Here is a 22,288-nt window from a genome sequence, read left to right on the forward strand (position 1 = left end):
ATAGAAAGGCTTTGCCTTGCATATCTAGCAACAGGACAAGGGGTAAGGGGATGAAGCTGGAACACAAAAAGTTCCCATTTAAACGTAAGAAAAAACTATTTCAGTGTGAGGGTGAGGGAGCCCTGGCACAGGCTGCCCAGAGAGGGTGTGGAGTCAACTTTCTTGGAGGTCTTGAATAACCACCTGGACACGTTCCTATGAGACCTGATCTAGGTGGGCCTGCTTCTGCAGGGGGGGTGGACTAGATGATCTCTAAAGGTCCCTTCCAACCCCTACCATTCTGTGATTCTATGATTCTATGATATAGGTAATAAAACGTGGGCAAAACAAGCATCAGTGATAGGCAGGGCACAGATGAAACATGAGGCTCAGATAGCCTAGAGAAGACTATGTTTGTGCAGACAGATCTACAGTGGTAGCTTGTTCAGGAACATGGAGATCTGGTACAGTGGTGAATGTGATTCCTGAGCATGCTACCACTTTACAAACAGCCTGTCAGTGCAACAGAAATATTTTTATGAAATATGGACTTTTTAATAGTGTGGCCATGTAGTCAAAGGAAAAAAAAAAATAAGATGCAGATGGGAAGCTAAACTGGTGTTTCTTATCTTCTGAGTCCTTGACTCTGCAACCTTAATACTGCAGGTTTGGAATGTGTAATTTCCTCATTATGCTTTAAGAAGACTGCAGCCATAGAAAACACATCACACAGAAGGCTCACACACAGCAGGGTCAAAAGTTGGGTTACCAATGTAAAATGTTCATAGAGATTATCTTCTTTTTCTTAAAGTGATTATTATTCAAAGCTGAAAAATACCTCAAAAAAACAAATCTATCTCTTACTCCTTTACCTATTAGAGCCTCTACTTCCTATTTATAATTTTTCAGGAAGGAATGACTGTAAAAGGGCTTTTTCTGACTCCTACTTTACATAGAGATTAATATGCTTGCGACCTTCCACAGGACACAAATCTGTTTAATTGATTTCTCTTGACTGCAGTCATTTTACCCAAGACATTTTTTCAGCACTTGAAAAATTCCAGACAAAAAAATCTAGTTTGTAATCATCTCGCAGTTCTCTATTAATTTTCTATTGATACATTCTTTACTCACTGGCTGAAAGTGCCATCCTCTCTATGAAGTTATAATATGAGCAGAAACATAAGAATAATCTCTACAAAGCAATGGCTGATATAAATGGTTGGCTAGATGCTGTGCAAACCTCCATGCTGGTAACCATCACAAGCTGACTCAGAAACTGTCAAAAGCTTCTAATCTGCTTCGCTTTTGCCTCATTTGCTGCTGCATTTTTGCTTGATGGTGAAAACTTGACAAGGCATTGCTGTGGCTTTGTTTCAATTCAGTTTATACACTGATCTAGCTATACCACAGCTTTGGCAGCTACTAAAATACATTTCATTCTCCCGTGTCCCCAGTGATTTTACAGTCTTCATGATGTTCAGATCTTATCAGCCACTGAATTTCATCTTCTCAGATAAGTGAAACTTTCCATTTCTTCCTGTTCTTTACCAGCAAATATTCCTTTTTATCATGATTTCCAGGCCTTCATCTTTGGAGCATTTATACTGAGGTCAGTGAATTTGTCATCTTTCCTTCTACAGAGATGCTCCTGTGCATCCTAAAGAAACTACTGAGTAGTTCTCTGAGGACATAACACACTAAACCCCAGCTAGGAGGATTTCTTTGCAAGATCGTTATTCTATGAAACTCCTTCCGTGACATTTATTCAATCAAATTCTTATTGACTTATCTTACCCCATCGCCATTAAGAGTAAAAAGTTCAAATGGTACAATAAAGTTGAAAATAAGGGTTGATGTATAAGGTTCATGCATTTTAAAAATGAATTGTTAATCTGTCAATAAAATCAATAAATGAGGGTTTTCTTGCCAATGCAAAAGATAAATATTTCATTGAAAATTGAAAGAAGACAGTTGTAAATTTTACTTGTCACTGCAAAGGTGCGATGTATGGTATATTAACCTTCCAACCCCTGGGCATTTGTCTATGTATTGGCACTAACTGACACTAGGAAACATCATTGTTGCATCAAGAAAAAAAAAAAATGCTGTTGAATGCATGATGAGCCCAGTCAAAGGGAAATTAAGTTATAACCACTTTCTTCTTCGTATATGTCTTAATTAGAGTCAATTTTTAAAACTTTATAACTGATACATTCATGACAGAAATAATGGTCTAACAGGAAAACATTCATTAAAGATGCTTTTTAGAATATTGTACAATGTTTGTACAGCTTCTTAATCCCATAATTGACATCAGGTCTTCTGTTGATCTATTTTTTTGAGAAAATCCAGCTCAGGTAAGATAGATTTTTTTCAATCTTCTTTCAAGACAGGAAACTGAAGAAAAGTGCATTCAAGAGGGACATTTGAAGTAGCATGCCACAGCTAAATCCTGTTAGCAAATAATGAGAATTGTATTTAAATCACGTAAACTTCACTCAGTATCTTTTACTGTTATAAACTATTTACTGAATTAACAGTCTTTATGCTAGCAATCAATGCAACAGTGAAATATTTCTTCCTTAAGGAAAAAAGGCACTCCTTTTTTCCTAATAAAATTTGTACTTAGTTATGTTATAGCACTGCTGATGTCAGACGTTTAAAGCTGAGTAACAATAAGATTTACTAACATTTAATGATAGCATGCCTAGTAGAAAGGATGGAATTGATGGATAGTCAGGCTTTTTTACTCCGCTTGTTCTGTGAGTCCATTATCTCTGTGGAGCCAAAGAATAAGGCTGTCTGTTAGGCACAGGTAATAAGCTCAAGTTTATCGGCACCAAAAAAGGATGTTACGGTAATTTCATCCTGTACACTCAATCCTCATTCCTCACATCTCAGAGTTTTTAGGCACAGAAGTAATCAGTTTTGTTATGTTTTTTTAAAGTCAGATTAGTTCCCTAATTCCCAGTTCACCTAACAGATGAACAAAGGCTTGTGCTGACACAGCACAGAGGAAGGAGGTGCTGCAGGGAGGGAAGGAGAAAAAATAAAAGTCAACAAGCACTGAGGCATAACACTTTGTATCATGAAACTAGAGCTTAAATCAGGAGAAGCTTGATTTCTCTAGAGTGGAGAATGAGCAGCAGCTGTAATTACCACCTGTAAGTGCAAACACTCACTCATTCCCCTGCCTCAAACAGGTTGAGCTGCTGCTGGCCATTTAAAACAATTCACAGTTCCCTTGCTAGTGTGAACAGTTATATCCAATAATCCTTCTCACTTCTTCTCCCTCTTTAAGAGGAGTTTCTTTTTTAACCTACATCATCTCAGTGATCTGGTTTACACCAGGGCTTTGAAAAGGCAAAGGCAAAACTGAATGGGCTGCAAACTGCAGAACAGGCACAGAAAAGATCCTTGTTAAGCTGTAGCCCACAGATTTGTGTAGCTACAGGTAGAAATTGAGGACATCGGATGCTGGACCGAGTGGTCCCAATGTTGTCAACTGAAAAAGGCTCCATGACAACCTTACATAGTGTTTCAGCTTTTTTATTTTCTTGTGTAGTCAGAAAATTGTTCCCATTTTGATTTAAATACTTCTGGTTTCAGAATAAAGTAGATCTTACATCCTCACTCATTGCACACTACTTGCCTTCTAAAATGTAGAAGAGGATTTTAAATGACAGACCTAGCTGTACTGTGAGGAGAGAGGACAAAACTGCGGAACCATGGATGTATCCCAAGTGCACACACTCTTTCAAGGAGGTTTGGTCACAGGCCTCCTGTAATGTAGTTCATTGGACTCTTCAAAAGCAAGTTTGGGTCCTGTTCTCATTTCTTTTTAGATGGTTTAATTTTTTTTTCTGTCCAAGCATCAACACCACCAATTGAAGTACAGGTAAAATATTACTCTAAACTATGAAAGACCACATGTATTTCAGTTACTGTCATTTCTGACGCTTGTACCAAAAATTTACCTGCTCTCGACCAAGTGGAAATTTCCACTCATGTCATAGTTTGCTAAAGCATAGTTTTTAGGTCTTAGCAAGTACTTTGCATGCTCTAGGACACGAAGGAGGCAGATTTGCTCCATTTGAATTTGAAAGGCTAATTCATTAGCACATTACGCCTACATAAAAACATTCGTCTTTGGAGGTGCTAAAAAGTCATCTGTCAGTTTTCTATAATTTTTAGTTCCATATCATCTTTACACATATTACAGGAGAATTTTCTTTCATGCCAAAAATGATAGCTGTGTTTTGCTTTATTTGCATGAACCCAATATATCTTTCCATGTCTTAACTATGTCTTTTCTTGATTCTCAAGCAGACAGATTGAACTGCTTCTTCAGCTGCTAATTCTACTGATGCCAGTGTAACTACTCTACCTTGGTACAGTTGTGCAAGTCTCTGATAAACTGGTCAATACAGCATGGACATAGGGACAATTCACTCAAAAGAGAAAATACAGGTATGGCTGCAGAAGGGCACTAAGACAGCTCCTCACACACTGCTGACACTTCAGCCTCTCAGATAGTTCTATTTTCTCTATGTCAAGCAGTTACATGCTTAGTTCTCTGTTACATTCTTCTTTCCTTTCCTGTCCCTTTATCCTCAGAATTCTAAGGGAACAAGAAATGTTCCTGAGAATATTTCTATTCTCATTTAGCCTATTAAATTCTCTAGTGGATGTGCCATACACAGACCTACACACACTCACTCAACAGTAAATCAGTAGCAGTATTAAAGTATTTTTCACTATGAATAGCTGGGGCATACTCAGGTTCCTAATGAAGAGGATTTTCTATACATTTATATTTTTTAGCTTGGTTTACTTTATCATCATTGTAAGCTGCAGCAGGCTTTACAAACCTGAAGGATAGGTGAGTAAGCAGAAAGCAGATGAAAGGTATCTTTTGAATAAGTCCCTTCTGGCAGCATGGCAGAGGTTGATCTGAGAGGAAAGACAGAGGCGGAGAAGATAAGAGCTGTGTGTGGTCCTAGGACAGGTTCTAGGACAGCCTCATGCAGCTGCTGTGCAGGAGGCAGGTAACCAACAGGAAAGACCAGGAATATTCCTGACATCCTCCAGATGGCAATGAAAAGAAGGGAAGAAAGATATGAATGGAGGAAAAGAAGTTGGAAATGGGTCATGAGAGGTGTTATTTAATGCAGTAATAGAGAGACAGCCACCAGGATTTGAAAAGAGGAATTACATGTCTATGTCAATAGAAAGGAAGATTACTCTGGTAGCTTCATTTCATAGGAATAGAAAGGGTAAGAGATTGGGGGCCTATTTGTGGTAATAGATTCAGAGTTCACATCTAACACATTAAGTTTAAGAAACAAAACCAAAACTACTTTGCCACACACCCACTATAATTGTAACATATTTAGCAACTGAAAGTATTTGTTGATCCTTCTTCTCCCCCTCACTTGCACTTACATCCACAGATAACAAATATCTTTTCTTTCCAATTCTTTCTTAAGTGAGAAAATGTAATTACTATTGAAGATGCCCCCACCAGTATTGCTTTTCTTTAATCATAGAGAGATATTCAGCTGAACCTTTACCAATTGAATTTCAGAGTGTTTACATAAAATTTGATGTGGATACAATTCGTTTCTGTATGTTGTAAAGACAATGGTTTTTATTCTGCAAAATGCAACACATTTCCATATTTATCATTGTAAGCATAGAATTGCCTAAAGGCAGCACATCTTTAATTAATTTTTACTGCAGTATGAAAAGAATCCTAAATCATTAATCATTTGCTTTTCATTATATACTGAAAGAAAATGTTCCTGTCCTGTTCTATAGACACACACACAATCTTGTTGGACTCGACTTTTCAGCAACCTGATTATAAATTGTACTCCTTTCAGCTTCTTGATCTCAGCTGACCTACCCATCAGACAGTAGTCCTCCAGTAAGGCTGCGGTACTTAAAATTGCCAATGGCTGGCCAGCAGCTTCTCCTAGAGACTGTTGCCAGTTTTGAAAGGCACAGAGGCCAGATTGAATTTAACATCTAATGTAGATTCTCTAGCTGATTGTTTTTAGCTTTCATTCACCTTCCACAACTGGCTGACAATTGCTTCCTCAGCCCAGCCATCTTTCAGTTTTTTATTATTTTCCATCACAAGAGGTTAATAAATTGCTTTCTATCAGAAAAGGCAGTTGGATTTTTTCCACATGTATTTTTTCCCTACATAAATGTCAACATATAAGATGTTAGACTTAGTAGTTTCCAGAAGGGCAGCTTAAATAAGTGTACCTGATCATTCCAAGAGTGGCCTAAACAAAGACCGGCAAATCAATTTATTATACATTCCAAACATTGTATGAATATTAACTAGTCTTCCCAATAACCCTGTGCCACTGGCAGTTATTACTGGTCCTATGTGAAAGATGAAATAATGAAGAAATTGAATAAGTTATGCCTCCAAATTACTTCTATGACCCAAGATACTAAACACTTTCATAGGAAACTGGTGAACCTTACAGGGCTAGGAAAGTTAATTATTTGGTGGCCAGACTAAAATCTGGCTCATATAAGTTATTCAAGGTCATATGTAGACAGATCTAGGTAAATATGCTGAAATGTTAAAGTGATGAAAAGTATAGCATCTACCAGACTGTGATCCTTAAAAGAACACCATTACTAATGAACACCACCAAATTACTATTACCATAGTAATCTGAAGAAGTAACCATATTCATCTTTTTTTTTAACCTTTAAAGTTACCAATGAATTGAATGTGTCTAAATATCATAAAATTCTGCTGTTCTTGATAAACATGAAAAGTTAACTAACTTTACTGTACCTAAGCATGATCCAAATCAGAAAAGAGGCACTTCTTTGCCCAGGTGGTACAAGTCAGGTCTCATTTAGGTAAGGAAATTTCCATCATGCCTTTATGCTATGTTTTATACCCAGGGTGAGCAATTTTTACTCATTGAAGACTTACAGGCAATCTAGCTGAGGGAGCTAGCCCACACAGTGAGCCACTTGATCCACATCTCCTATAAGGCAGTACAAAGAGATTCAATTTTACATCTAAACCAGCTGACTACATTGTTCTGACAATTTTTGACAAATCAAAACAAGTCGCCTTAATGATGAAATAAAAATAGTCTTCTTTGGTATATTGCAGCTAAGTGCATAGCCACATTTTAACATTTGCTAATCACAATTTTTTCTGAATTCAGCATTTTCCTTACATTTCAACCAAATCCGGGGTATAAATTTGTGTCAACAGGTTTTAATATCCTATGGGATAAGAATGTCTATTTTTAGGTTTGTAAGTACTTTTGATTTAAAATTATCTGAATCCCAAAAGGAGATTCTGAAAACCATCTGAGTATGCTCCCAGGCTTGTGTAAGACGTACATTACGCTCAAGGTTAACATGGTAGAGACAAGTATTAGAGGAATCATTTCAGTGATGACACACAAATTGAGACTACAGAACTTTCTGCTAGCATACAGACTGGTAGATATTAGTGTTTCTTTCCCTTCACTGGCAATATTTGTTGTATTTCATATCAACAGATTCAGTTGAGTAGTTTCTGAAAGTTATTGCTAAGATGAAGTGTTACTGTTCTTACTTTCTTAAAAATACTGTCAATAATGGATAGACAATAAAGAAATAAAGATAAGAATTCTCTACAAGGGGTTTATATAGTATTTATAAATAGTTTATAGGTTTATAAATAGTATTTATAAGTCACTTAGTACTAAATATCTACCTACATACAACTTTCTGTGAAGGCTACTCTTTAAAGGGTGGTATGCCTTCTGTGAAGTCAGCTCTTGGAAAAAAAGGATCTACATGATCTTGACACCTGATATTAATTAGAAATATACTTAAAGCAAATGATTCTTTCCCCATATATTGTTGGTTTATCATGGCTTTTCCTCAAGTAAGTGTAGTCCTGGTTTTGTTTGAAAGTTGAAAAAAATATTTTTTCTTTTTCCATGATCAGAGTATTCTTTTATATATTCCAATTATATATTCATATCTATGAATAGATAATGTGTATTCAGAGTATATTTTTAACATATTCAGACTACATATAGTTCAAATAAATTACTCTAAAATTGCTGCTTCATGACAAGAAATAATTCCCTGTGTGTGAACAGAATTAGGAAAAAGTCATCTCCATTTGGCAGCTAGGCACAGACCATTGTTTAACTGAGATCAAAATAAGAATAAGCACGTCATGTAGCACCTCGGATCAGATCAGCTCTATGTCATTTAACATAATCCTTTATGTCCAAACTCCAGATCTTAAAACCTACACATCACTTAATTAAGTGAAACATACAAGGTCCTGAAGATGAAAGTTTCTGGAGCTGTCTGAAATTGCAGAACCCAGCTTTGAAGTGTAATAGAACAAATAAGAGATCACAAACAGGGAAAAAAATCCACTTAAATAGTGTCATAGAATGGGTCAGCTCAGCAGGAAGTATCATTTGTCTGTGAGACAATTTAAAACCTGCTTGCATTACTTATGTTCAAGCACTGATGGTTTAAAAGATTTTTTCTTTGCCTTAGATTTCCATAGCACTTCTTACAAAACTGCCTTACAACCAAAGACAAGTATTTTTAAAATGCTAAATATACTCTCATAGTGGAGGCTTAAGAATAACCCATTTAGGTCTGTTGTAGCAAATGCAGCAAGTGGCACGGCAATAGTCAGATATTCTCAGTTCTGATATTTTGACAGATCTTTTGACTTTTACCAAAAAAAAGTTTAAATAATTTTAATGAACTCCTGAAATCCTTAATGTGGCACATAGTTGCATTTCTTGTTATTTAGCAACATGTTGATTTTGAAATAAATTGGTTTTAAAACATGAGCAAGTAATAAAAACCCCATAGCTCTTTCATTCTGCTCTTGTTTTGGTTTTTTTTCAGAAAAACTTTTTTCCCTTTCATAAGAAAAATGCTTGAAGCTCTTACACAATTTACTATTTACATTATAAGTACATGTAAGTATAAAATACAAGAATGAACTCTCCCTTTTCCATACACATAACAGATTACACATAAACCATGAAACAGGTTGAATTCAATTGCATAACAAGAATACCAGGACAGTCAAACAACTTTTTTATGTAATATGATTTTTAAGTTTGTAGTTGAAGATGCACTTGATAAAACATAATACAATAAGACCCAAATCTGCTATTTTGAATATTATAGTACTTCTAGTTTACTTGTTACTCAGGAGTGTACTTTTAGTTTACTTGTTACTCAGGAGTGTTATTTTTGCTTAGCAAGGAACATAAATTTAAAGGACTGAAAAATAATAACATCTATTACAACTTTGGTAAAGAAAAACAGAAGAAAAACAATGTGACCAAGACAAAAACCCTGAACTTTGAAACAAGCAGAGATATATTTCTCAACATCTATCATGGAATAGGTAGCAAAGGATAAAATATAAAAGATTAAAAATCCAAATATACTGATGAATTCTTTCACACGATTGCCATCACCAGTATCAACCTAGGTAAAATAGGGTTTGTTTTAGAAGAGTCCTCTTCAAACTAAAAACTAAATCACAGAATCATAGAATCATTTCAGCTGGAAGAGACCTTTAAGATCATCGAGTCCAGCCTTTGTCCCAGCCTACTAACCACTAGACCATTTCCTTAAGTACAACATCCATCCATCTCTTAAACATCTCCAGGGATGGTGACTTCACCACCTCCCTGGGCAGCCTGTTCCCATGTCTGACAACCCTTTCAGTAAAGAAATTCTTCCTAATAACCAGCCCGAAGCTCCCATGATGCAACCTGAGGCCGTTTCCTCTTGTTCTATTGCTTGTTACTAGGGCGAACAGACAAACCCCCGCCTCACTACAACTTCCTTTCAGGTAGTTGTAGAGAGCAACAATGTCGCCCTCTGAGCCTTCTTTTCTCCAGATCAAACAGCCCCAGATCCCTCAGCTGTTCCTCACAGGAGACATGCTCAAAATTCTTTACTAGCTTGGCAACCTGTCTCTGGATCCTCTCCAGCACCTCAATGTCCTTCCTGTAGCGAGGGGCCCAAAACTGGACACAGTATTTGAGCTGTGGCCTCACCAAAGCCAAATACAGGGGAATGATCACCTCCCTGCTCCTGCTGATAACACTGTTCCTGGTACAGGCCAGGATGCCATTGGTCTTCTTGGTCACCTGGACACACTGCTGGCTCATGTTCAGCCACTCTCAGTCAACACTCCCAGGTTCCTCTCTGCCTAGCAGCTTTCCAGCTGCTCCTCCCCAAGCCTGTAGTGCTGCTGGGGGGTGTTGTGGCCCAAGTGTGGGACCTGGCCCTTATTGAAACTCACAGAACTGGTCTTGGCCCAGCCATCTGGCCTATCTAGATCTCTCTGTAAAGCTTCCTTGCCCTCAAGCAGATAAACACTTCCACCCAGCTTGGTGTCATCTGCAAACTTACTAAGGGTGCATTCTATTCCCTTATCCAGATCATTAATAAAGGTGTTAAACAGGATTGGCCCCAGTATTGAGCCCTCATGATCAGCCGCCAACTGGATTTAACTCAGTTGACATGACTCTTTGGACTCGACCGTCTAACCAGTTTTTCACCCAGGAAAGTGTGTGCTCATCAAAGATAAAAACAGCCAATTTCTCCAAGAGAATGCTGTGGGAAGCATTGTCAAATGCCTTACTAAAGCCAATATAGACAACATCCACAGCCTTTCCTTTCATCCACAAGCAGTTCATCCTGTCATAGAAGGAGATCAGGTGTGTTAAACAGGACTTGTCCTTCATAATCACATGCTGACTGGGCCTGATCACCTCTTGGTCCTGCATGTGCTGCATAATAGAATTTAGGATGATCTGCTCCATTAGCTTCCTGGGCACTGAAGTCAAACTGTCAGGCCTGTAATTTCCTGGATCATCCTTCTGTCCCTTCTTATATATGGATGTTATACTGGCTGACTTCCAATCAGATGGGACCTCCCCAGTCAGCCAGGACTGCTGTAACTTATGGACAGTGGCTTGGCAAGCACCCCTGCCACAGTTCCCTCAGCACTTTAGGATGTACTCCATCCAGCCCCATAGATTTGCGGGTGTCAATGTGGAGCAGCAGTCACTAACCATCGGCTCCTCAATCATGGGGTGTCATTTTGTTCCCCTCCCCTGTCTCTTGGCTTGAGGGGCTGACATTTCCCCAGTGGAAATGCTTCTATTACTAAAGGCTGAGGCAAAGAAGGCATTAAGAACCTCAGCCTTATCCTCATCTTTTATTGTCAAATTTCCTTCTGAATCTAATAGGGGATGGAGGTTCTCCCTGGTCTTTCTGTTATTTTTAATGTATTTATAAAAACTTTTCTTATTACCCTTTACCTCCAAAGCCAGTTTGACTTCTAGACTTCTACTCTTAGAGATTCTAATGGGTCAGACAGTCTGTGTCAGCATTAACAAAGTCCCTTTCATTATCACAGTCATTTTACATATTGCAAATTCATCCTCTCAACATCAGGTTAGGGTCTTTACCTTGAGGGAATTTATCCATGTTTGACAGAAATGAAATTAAACTTGTGATGTCACAGATTTTAAACATTGACATAGAAAGGGAGGAACATGCATTTTTGCTCCTAAATCATGTTACATTCAGTAAAAAAAGGCTTAAAGTCTCCATCTTGTAGTAACAAGGAACAAGTACACATTTGTGGAGCTGCTCCAGAAAGAGTGTCAGTGCAGACTGTTAGCCACCAGACCTAACATACTGAAAGGATATCAGGTCTTCTCCATTAACAACAGGACTGTAGTAGATGTAGTTTTGTGGAGAGGAAGCAACTAGAATGTTACAGAATAATCCCTCTTCCTTATCTCCTCTCTTTTTTTCATTTAAATAGGAGCTATAATAACATGACAAATTCACAAAGAACCATTGGAGAGATAAGGATAAAGTGACTGCTGGCTTCATTTCATGGAGAAACTTACTTGGAATGTTATGTCTCTGGGTTTCATCTTTCTTGGATGTAGTGCACCTTAAGTAGGAAAAAAAAAGGAAATGCTGGGAGTCTGCCAGTCTTGCAAACCGGCTGAATGACTTGTTTCACTGAAGGAACATCGTTCATTGTCTTTGACTCAAGGCGTATCAGATGATTTTAAAATGATCACATAAGAGCATGATAAGGCTGTTTGGGGAAATATATTGCAGGAAATAAGGAAAGGCACCTGGGCTAAGAATAGCAGTTTACAAAGTTCAGGAAGGAGGTGCCTGAGGTTTAAAAAGTCCATGATTCAATTAAATGCTAAAATAAGTGCTGCAATGAAAAAGATTATCAAAGTTGGAAATTATTTTTAGGCCTCAACAGGAAAGTTAACTATAACCTGCAAACTTTATTTCTTGCTAAAGCTAGCAACCTATATAATTACTGAATAGATTGATGCAAAATAATTGGCTTTCCAGAACCTGCTCAGCGTATAGAGCAAACTCAGCCTCAGCCTAAGAACAGATATAAGGCACCAGCAATCAGATCAGCAAGTTTTGAGCCTTTTTCCCCTGACTCCCATATCTTGCTATGAAAACAGACAAGTTGCCGCTTTAGGAAGGTCTATAGCTCTTTGATACTACAAGCTGCTTCAGTGCTTCCACTCTTATAACTTCCTTGGGAAGCTTCAGAGGATATGTGAATAAATAGGGTGCTCAAGGCTCTAAGGGTAAATGTAAATGAGGAAAGTGTGAATTTATTTTTTCTCTTTTTTTTTCTCTTTATGGAAGAAGGAGGAGGAATTGAGAGACAAAAGTAATATTTATGATCTGAGCCTGCTTTTTAATATGGGATTGGCAATACTGAATATTCAAACTTAATAAACATTTATTCAGCATGCATTCTTAATGTTTCATTCACACTACATTCACACTTATGTAAGGTCTGAAAGGCTGCACTGGATGCAGACAAAGTATTTTTGCCTCCATATAAGAAGTATTGCGCTGAAGAGTTAGGTTTACAATTGTAAATAGAAGAGACTTACACAGTTCATACTCACCTTGAAACTATTCAGCATCACTAAAAATTGCTTCTCTCTTTTCTTGTTTTTCAACAAGAAGCAGCTCAGTACAATATACCTTACACCATTGCAGTACAATTGTCCTCAACAAGCCACCATTCCAGTCCAGTGACTTCTCTGAAAACTCCTGTTTTAATACTTGACTGAAATAAATGAGAAATATGAAATAGCGTGCATACCTACATTTCATAACCATGCCATCTTATCTGTAAGAATAAAATCCTAATATTTAAACCATTCTATATGAAATTCAGCATTAATTACTTACCAAAATGTCAATACCAATTACGCAATGAACTATTCAAAATGACGTCTCACTAAACCTAATGCAATCTTTAAGATCTAATTTAGCTCTGCCCTACTTCACGCTGAGTGTTGTCACTGTAAGGCTACAAAATTTATGCTCTGTTACACTTGTGCTCTCACACAAGTCTACTCTCCCTGTTCTCTGATCTTGGCACCCTTCTCTTTCTCCTGAGGTATCTATTACTGTTTCATCCATTGATCATCATTTGTATCCTTTTTTCTGCAATACAAATACACAATATTTAAACCTCACAGCATGCTAATTCAATATTACTCATATGAAGAATAAGAATTTATTTTCTAAGGGAACTGGACTTCCTGATATACAGTCATAGGTGGTTTACTTCAACTACAAGTTGTCCATTTCACTGCAGAAATACCCGAATAAAAATAAGAAGTTTGTTAATGTCCATAACAATCCCCTCGAAAAAGTCTTGCTTGGGAATATAAAATTACACATACAGATAATAGAACACTTCTTTTTCATGTCTCATGGCAAGATAGGCATAGCCTAACAATACAATTTTTTTTCATACTGAGTCTTTTTACTTGCTAATTGGTTACAGTAGATCATATACTATCTTTCTTAACATTTAATTTATGCACAGAAGTCGATATTTTTCTTGAAATACCACTCCCTGCAAAAGAAAATGCTTAAATATGTTTAAAGCTAAGCACAAATGTAATCCTTTTTTAGTGAACAGCACTAGTACCAAACTAAGATTATGGATCTGCCTAAGTACACTGAGGCATGTTGATAATATAGTTGAATGAAATGGCTTCTATTATTCATTTAGACATTCTAAAATAAGCGGACATAAAAGAGTATTAAATGATCATTATTTTTTAAAGATAACTCTAGGAGTCTGTGATAGCTAAACCTTTAACTCCATTATGATGCTTTGTGATTCCCAACCTCTTTTTACTAATGTTCAAAACCGCCGGAAGACTTCATTCAACAAGCCATATTAAACACAATAAATAATGAGTTCTGTAAAAGTGATCACTGGAAGTACTTCTGGTGAATTTTGCAGAGGGGTTTAACATAGGAACATATACAATTCCCAAGGCAATACAGAGCTAATCATGCCAAATGGTTGAATGGAGCTCTGAAGCTCTTATAACCATATATACTCCTTATGGTTACATCAGCTGCAAGTGCAGCCGGACCATCATTGGGCTCATTTCAGCTCAGGTGCGGTTAAAGATGAAATTATGTTCTGGGTTAAGGCACAGCTAAACAATTGCCCATTTTGCAGCACACTTTATTGTCACTATAGAACACAGTTTTTTTAAGCTCAGTGCCTGTCTGGATCCAGCTGAACTTCAGAGGAGGGAAGGATTAGGTCCATTGTGAATTTGCTGTGCTGAGCAGTGTTAATGGGAGATGAAAGGTGTGAGACCAGTTATGGAGAAGGTGAAATTTTCTCCTTGATAACCACAGGCTAAAGCAAATATACTTAATGGATATTATTGTGAAAGGAAAACTTTCCCATCATTTTTCTGGATAGAACTTAGCAAGCCAAAGAAAGTAGCCCTTGAGAGGCTGCTGAATCCATATGTCATGGGCAGTGAGGAAGGAATGAGGAGAGGTGCAGCCAATACACAGAAAGGTCACCTTCCTTCATTACTTTCCATTCGTCTCACAGCAAGTAAGAATCAGTGATGGCCTGTGCCCACTAAATCCTATATGTTGCTGAAGCGTTAAATCTGTGGGCTACTCTTTACTTGCAATGTAATCGAATTCCACATGACTTGTTGGAGGAATATAATATAAATACATTTAGGTATTAATATGTCACATGTACAGAGCTAGACTCCTAGCCATTACTCTTCATAATATTCTGTGATCATGGACTCAGAAGAGTAAAAAACAATTCTGCAAACCACAATAAGTATAAGGAACCAGCTTCAATAAATGGGTACTATTATTTTTAATGAGAATTGGGCATCATCATTATTTCTAGTTGTGTTGACGGGTAACAGCTCTTATATAAGAATAACAGAATACACATTATTTAAAATCATGTATGGTAAAAAAGAGTTGTCCACCTATTAGCCAGCATCTTTAAATCTAATTTTGAACAAACTGCAGAGAATGATTAGATGGCAAACTACTTTATCAATGTGTTTTCCTTTTCCACAATGTTACTTCTGTTTGCTGAGCTTGCTGTCTATAAACAACTTATAATGCTTACTTTTGATTTAAACAGTGCTAACGTTTCTGCATTTACTACAATAATACCATGTGAGCCATAACACCGTGAAGTAAGACATAAAAGCAATTTACTCTCTATATGATATTGATTTTTAAATAGATGAGTTAAGTTTGTGCTTATTCCATGCAGAAAACAAAAACAAAACCAGAATTAATAAAATTACACATACAGCCTTTCCAAACTTAAATAAAACAGAACACTAGTTACAGAAAGGCTTTGTGGATACGCCTTTAAAGTTCACAGAATAGTTTCACACCTTCACTGGAGTACTTGAGGAAGGAACATATCACATTCTTTGTAATACTTTGTACTTATTTTCCTCTAAATATACAGCAACATGACAATTTCTGGAAAAGTTCTTGCTTAAAGACTGAAAACAGAATACTTCAATGCAAATACTCTGCAAATATATGAAACTTCATTATGAAATTTTACTTTCTTGCCAGTATTATATTAGCAGACCAACTTCAATGAACCTCACATCATCTTTACTTTTTCTGATGTGCTTATGCGCCAAGGATATCAAGCATTTTGAGTCAAACAGAATTTGTTTCTTGATTTTCCAAACCACAGTCAACAGGGAAAGAACAACAGAGAACATGTGGTCCATTTTTTTTCTGACTAGCTCTTCCCTGATTCCTGTGTCTGATATTAAGGACAGACAGAGAGAATTTTATAGCAATGACCTATCACTGATCGAGATATAGCTGTAGAACAGAATAAGCGGTTCACTCTGAGTGACATAAAGAAGAGATACTTCTGCCAAAAAATTACTATTAAGAAAGAAAAAAAAAAAGATGACAGGTTTTAAGATTAGGGTTAGGTGATAAACAGCTTCCTAGGTTTGGCAGTGAAAAACAAATACATATACATGGATAACCAAATTGGATGGTTTAAATGGTTCTTTTTTTTCTTGCAAAATTAAAATCCAAGTTAGACATGAAATGTCTTTTCTGAAACTAAATTTGTTGTTTGTTTTTCTTCTACTTACAAAATAAAAAACTAGGTGAAGGACTAGATTAACCAAACAGAAAAAGATCATGTCCCGCTTTTACCTAAGAGCCTAATTATTAGAAGCCATGTGAGACCTGTGCTCATTCCAGCTTCTCAAAAAGAAGAAATAACTACATTTTTTAAGGTGATACCAACAGAGTGCACAGAGATCTGTGCTGGGTTGCACGACGTTCAACATGATTATAAAATAAAGGGTATGGAAAAACAAGGATGAATAACAAGGTAACAAAGACTTCAGATAGAAAATTGCTGATAACAGTTACATTTAGAACTGCCAAAAAATCAGGTCTGAAGATACCGAGTGAATGGATGGAATATGGGAGATAAAATTGGTTGACAATAAGAGAAAAGAATTGTACATTGGGAGAAAATCCTAAGTGTGCCCATGCCATTATAGCCTCTGAATGAGCTACCACTCAATAAAGAGATCTTGAAGTCATCATGGATAGTTTTTCTGAAAATATAACCACTATAGTTTGCAGTAGTCAAAAAGGGGGTAAAAAAGAACAAAAACAATGCCACCGTGTAAATACAGAGTGCACCCACCCTTGAACAATTGATACAGTTTCTGCTATGCTATGGCAAAAACCTTAATTATGACAAGGCTATCACGGATGGTCAGGAGTTTCAAACACTGCTATATGAGAAAAGAAAAAGCAAACTAACATTTTTCATCTTGGAAAAGTATCCCTGAAGAAAGGACGATTTATGATATTTTGGAAAACACTTGTAAGGAATAAACAGTTAGAATAGTACATATTACTCCAATCATTGAATCACAAACAGTATAAAGAGAGGAGCAGGAAATTACTATTGCAGTTTATGGACATTAATTATAATCATTATTAATAACAATTACAGATACATACATACCAATTAGTTGTATGTATATATATATCTCAACACCGCATAACAATTAATTATAGGCACTTAATAAAATTATTATTTCTAGAATATTTTAAAATTGTGAAAACTGAAAGTAAAAGTGATTTCCAGAAAGGATTGGAGAAATTTACAGGAGACAGGGTCATCAAGGGCTATTAAACATGGTACTTTTGGTATTATATTGGCTTAAAGGATTATCTCTATTTGTGTGATGTAGGTGGATCTTCACTCTGATCCAGTATAGCATATATAAAAAATTATATAAAGTTTTGCAAGATGTGATATCAGTCACATATTATTAAATTTAAAGATGTATATGAAGAAAGAGTAACCTGAGAAAGTTAAGAAAATCTTTCAAGATTATTTTGTGCAGGTGCAAAGCCTTTATGCACAGTCAGTGTTAAAGTATTATAACCACTTGAAACTGACAAAAGATATTTTTCACTGCTGCTGAAAATACATAATTTCTTTTATGATACTCTAAAAATCTTTTTCTAATATGAAGAAAAAAGTCTAAATCCAAGTATATATCATCCAACAGGTTTTACACTTCTCATTTGTTTTTGAAAAACAATAAATTATATGACTGGATACATTCTGACTTATGTTCCCTCGTTTTTTATTACCAATGATTTCAGAGTATCATCTTTTCCAGAGGCAGCTCTAAGGTTTAGAAGGAATTAGAATGCCTCGCGATTATTCTACCTACTCAGGAATAACCTCAGAAAGGTAAGCTCTACCACAAGCCAGGATGAACATCAGACTGTAGTCTAGACAGAGTTCCCCTTACCTGTGCAGAGCACTACTGAAGTAATCAAGTCTCTGCTATGTGGAGATATCAGAAATTAAACAGTGACACTCTCCATATAAGATTCATGTCAGGCAAAATCCTCATCTTTGGTTTATAATAAATAAAATAAAATGTCAGTCTTCCGTGGTTTTAATTCTGAAATCTTGTTGATCAGGATGATACATATAATATTTTTGCTCATTTGAAGACAAGGAGTATTTCATCAGGTGTTGGTAGGATCAGTATTTCACCTCTGATATCCAGAAAATCAATAATTCTCTTGAGAGAAAATATTTTGACACAGACAGGTAATACAATGATGAAGTTTACAGTATTTACTCACACATTCTGCTATATGAGAGGTATCTCAGATGCAATCAGTTTGAATTATTATTTTCAAGTCCCATTTACTGCTGAATTCCCTTCTTAGAGTCCTTGAAAATTCATGTCAATAGTATGGAAATATAAGATTTACAGACTCAATTCATTCTGGAGGATGTAGAAACTGATTATGAAATAAGCAACAGAAAGATTTTAATTGGTTAAATAATGTTACCCTTATTTTTTCTGAGAAATTTAGTCATGGAAATTCCCATGGAACTTACTTTCCAATTGAAACTATTTTATGATTCCATTATTCTAAACAATTGTGTTTCTTAAAATGATTTTATTTCTGTGTATTGGAGGGATGAATTTACAGTGATTTTTGTTCTATTGTCTCTGTTCCTCTCTCTTACCCTCCTAGCTCTTTTGTGAGCTTCCCCACAGAGAATACCTGAATTTCCTTGACTAGTGAAGCCCTAGTTTCTCTACCTAACTCTGTCTACTACAAAGTGATTGAAACTCTGGCCTCATTGTTCCCTGCTGCCAGCTGCCAGCAGGCACTAGTAGTCAGTGCTTCTGGAGCTGGGGCTCTCCTATTTTATCCAAACAGCTGCATATCTCCAGAGACATCTCTTGGCTGCTTGTAAATCTCACACAAGATTGCTCTTTCTAAGCCTAAGTCTTCCTCTGAATTACCACCTTTGAATTATTTAAAAGCTTTATCCTAAAGTTTAATATAAAAAGCAGTGTAAGAGTCTGTTTTAATGTATAATGCTGAGAATTAGTTGTCTCTGCTCTCATGAGACATTGCTGGATGCTTCCGGTATATTTCTTAAAAGAATTTGGAATTCTGTAATTCTGAAAATCATTTTTGCATATAAAATTGGTAGTTATTATTGTTGCAATCATCTTCTGTGCCCCTAGTATTATACTTGAAGAAAGATAAATATAAACAATTGACACCACCTTTTTCATGTTGTTTATCTTTGGAATGAGTCTCAGATGCCTAACTTTTGATTTAAATGTAATCTCTGCATTGCACTTTTCTCATTTTCCCCCTGAGGTCTGAGCACTAGCCAATTTTATAAAGCTCTCCTGGAAAGCAAGTGCAACAGAAAACAGAAAGAGAGGGAAAACAACTACTTCAGGGGGGCATCAATGAAAGAGAGAATGAGGAGAGACAGAGAAGTACCCTTGTTAGAGCAAGATGCAATAATAAGCTGTCTCGCCAGGACTGCTCACCTTCTCAAGAGGGAAAGATGGCCCCTTGCCTGTGTTTCATTGTATGGTGTCTAAATACCTTTGAAGTCAGTCAGCTTACTCCATAGTGCTTTTGACATTTTGTTGACATTTTCATGCCATTTAGCTCAAGGTAAGTTGAGATACAATACATGTTGAATTCTATGTATAGAGTTAGAAATTCAGCTGCTAATAGACTTCACAGAGATATCCATTGGTCCCTTTTGAAGTACTTAAGTTTGAATAAACAGAAAGGCAAAGATTTGCACAACGCTTTCACACCTTGACTAGCAGAACCCTACTCAGCATCTTTGAGAATTCCCACTCTTTAAGATAGCTCTCTTCTGTTGTGCAAAATACCACAGTCCTCCTATCAGGTGTGATATTTTCTCCATCAGTCACTCTTACTCCAGCTGGTTTGATAAAATTTGTTGCTTAAATTTTTCCTTCCTGGAGCATGTGATGAGAGATATACAGTGGACAGATGGTCTTCTAAAAATTGGGCTATTAATTGCCAGATAAATGGTGTAATACATGAAAACAAAGTCTTAAAACTCCAGAAAGGACTACAACATGACCTTACCTAAGACTGTAAGGAAGACTTTTCTTAATGGTAATGGACAGGAAAAAAATCACTTGGTTATATAGTATTTTACATTATTTTAAAGTAAGCTATATGATTTTGGCCAGAATTTATCCCTACTTAACTTGATATTTCACAGATTATACTAATTCTGTCATGACAAATTTTAATCCTCTAAATTGCACTTAGAAAAAATTGTTTGCTAAAACCTTGCATGCATGCTAAAATCTAGATAACTATACTCCTGAACAATAACTAGTAGTATATTTTCCATCAGCAACTGGTCAGTTTTGGACTGTGAATGCAAGTGCAGGACTAATTATGGCAGCTATAAATACTGCTACTTTTGATAGGACTTTATACTGGCAGAAGAATTGATTTGCACACTGAGAGCAAGAAAGGGTACAGACATCAGTCAGCAAATTTATCCTGTGATACCTGATTGTATTGCTGCATGTCCATCAGCAGACTTGTCACCAAAAAAAATTCTTTGTATCTCAGAAGTATGAGGACCTGCTGTCCCTGGATTCCATCTGGAGCTTCCCAGTAGATTCTTAAGACCATAGGCAGCTTTGGGACCTCAGAAGCATGTTAGAATAACCTGACACTTTGAAATCCGGAGAGCTATATTAAAATTCCAACACAGAAAAGGATTTCAAATCTCTGTTATGTTAAGATCATTATTATCTCGTTGAAATGTTATCTTTTCCTGTGGTACAGTTTCAGATATCTCTCATTGCAATTTATTTTTCACATTAACCTTTGGTTAACCAATTGCGTGTTCTTTCATAAGAACCAAGTTCAGCCATTTCTTTTCCCACTCAAACCATCCTTCTCAAAATCATTATTGCAAACAGAGGGAAATTTGCATAATATCACAAGCTTTCTGTTCTCTCTGTATACTATACTTAAATCAGAGAATAGTCTAATCAGGCTTTTGACTTTCAGTAAATTACTTCAGACTGATTAAATATCTTTGATTCAGTTATAAATAGTTATAGAACACTTATTCTGTGCTAACCCTAGACTATAAGCAGAAATTATCCTTTAGGCTAACTGCACTATATCTAAACTAGAAACAACATTCCGAATTGAGTTCTGGAAGAATGCAAAATCTCCTTATTTCAATATATTCATTTTATATTTGTCCAAATATTAAATGTACACTCTCTGGCTTCATGAAAAAATTACATTTTAAGAGAAAATAAGTGAAACTGGCAATCAGGGAGTTGCAAGGTTTGCTTCAAGTGCTAATCCACACTTTTACTTCCATAACTCTACTGAATTCCATGGAGTTATAGAGACTCAGAAAAGGAATGACATAAGGACAAATTGGATCCAATGTGGTTTAAAGCAGGTTTCACCTTGCCTTGCTTGAAATTGCACTGCTGAAATTTGATTGACATACGTATCACAAAAGGCCAGAAAGAAGAATCTCGGTGCCACACCTTGAGAACTCTAGGAATAGAATTTGTTATAAATAAGTAATGCAAAAATGCAAGGTTGTATCTGTAGGAACCTACATTACATGAATTTACCTTATTCATGAGAACCTCTGAGATGGAAATGGGAGAAGGGAGGTACATTTACTATGACTAATTATCAACAGTACAATGTGCCCACATGGAAAGGCAAAGTCACCTTTCAAAGGTGTTATGTGAAATAACGTTGGTAGATAAGGGTTTATGACTTTTATATAAGCTACCTTCAAAATTTTCTGTTAAATACTCCATCACAACTTTGATCACTCATGTTCAAGAACAGTCACCCTCTATCTGGAGCAAGTAGATGGGAAAGCAACCATTATGATCAGAAGTTTAGAGAGCATGTTTTACAGGGAAGACAAAAAGATTGTTCAGCTTCCTGATTCTCTTAGAAGAAAAGCCAGGAGGAGATACATTTCCTC

This window comes from Colius striatus, chromosome 3 (assembly GCF_028858725.1).
Source record: "Colius striatus isolate bColStr4 chromosome 3, bColStr4.1.hap1, whole genome shotgun sequence".
Classification (NCBI taxonomy): Eukaryota; Metazoa; Chordata; class Aves; order Coliiformes; family Coliidae; genus Colius; species Colius striatus.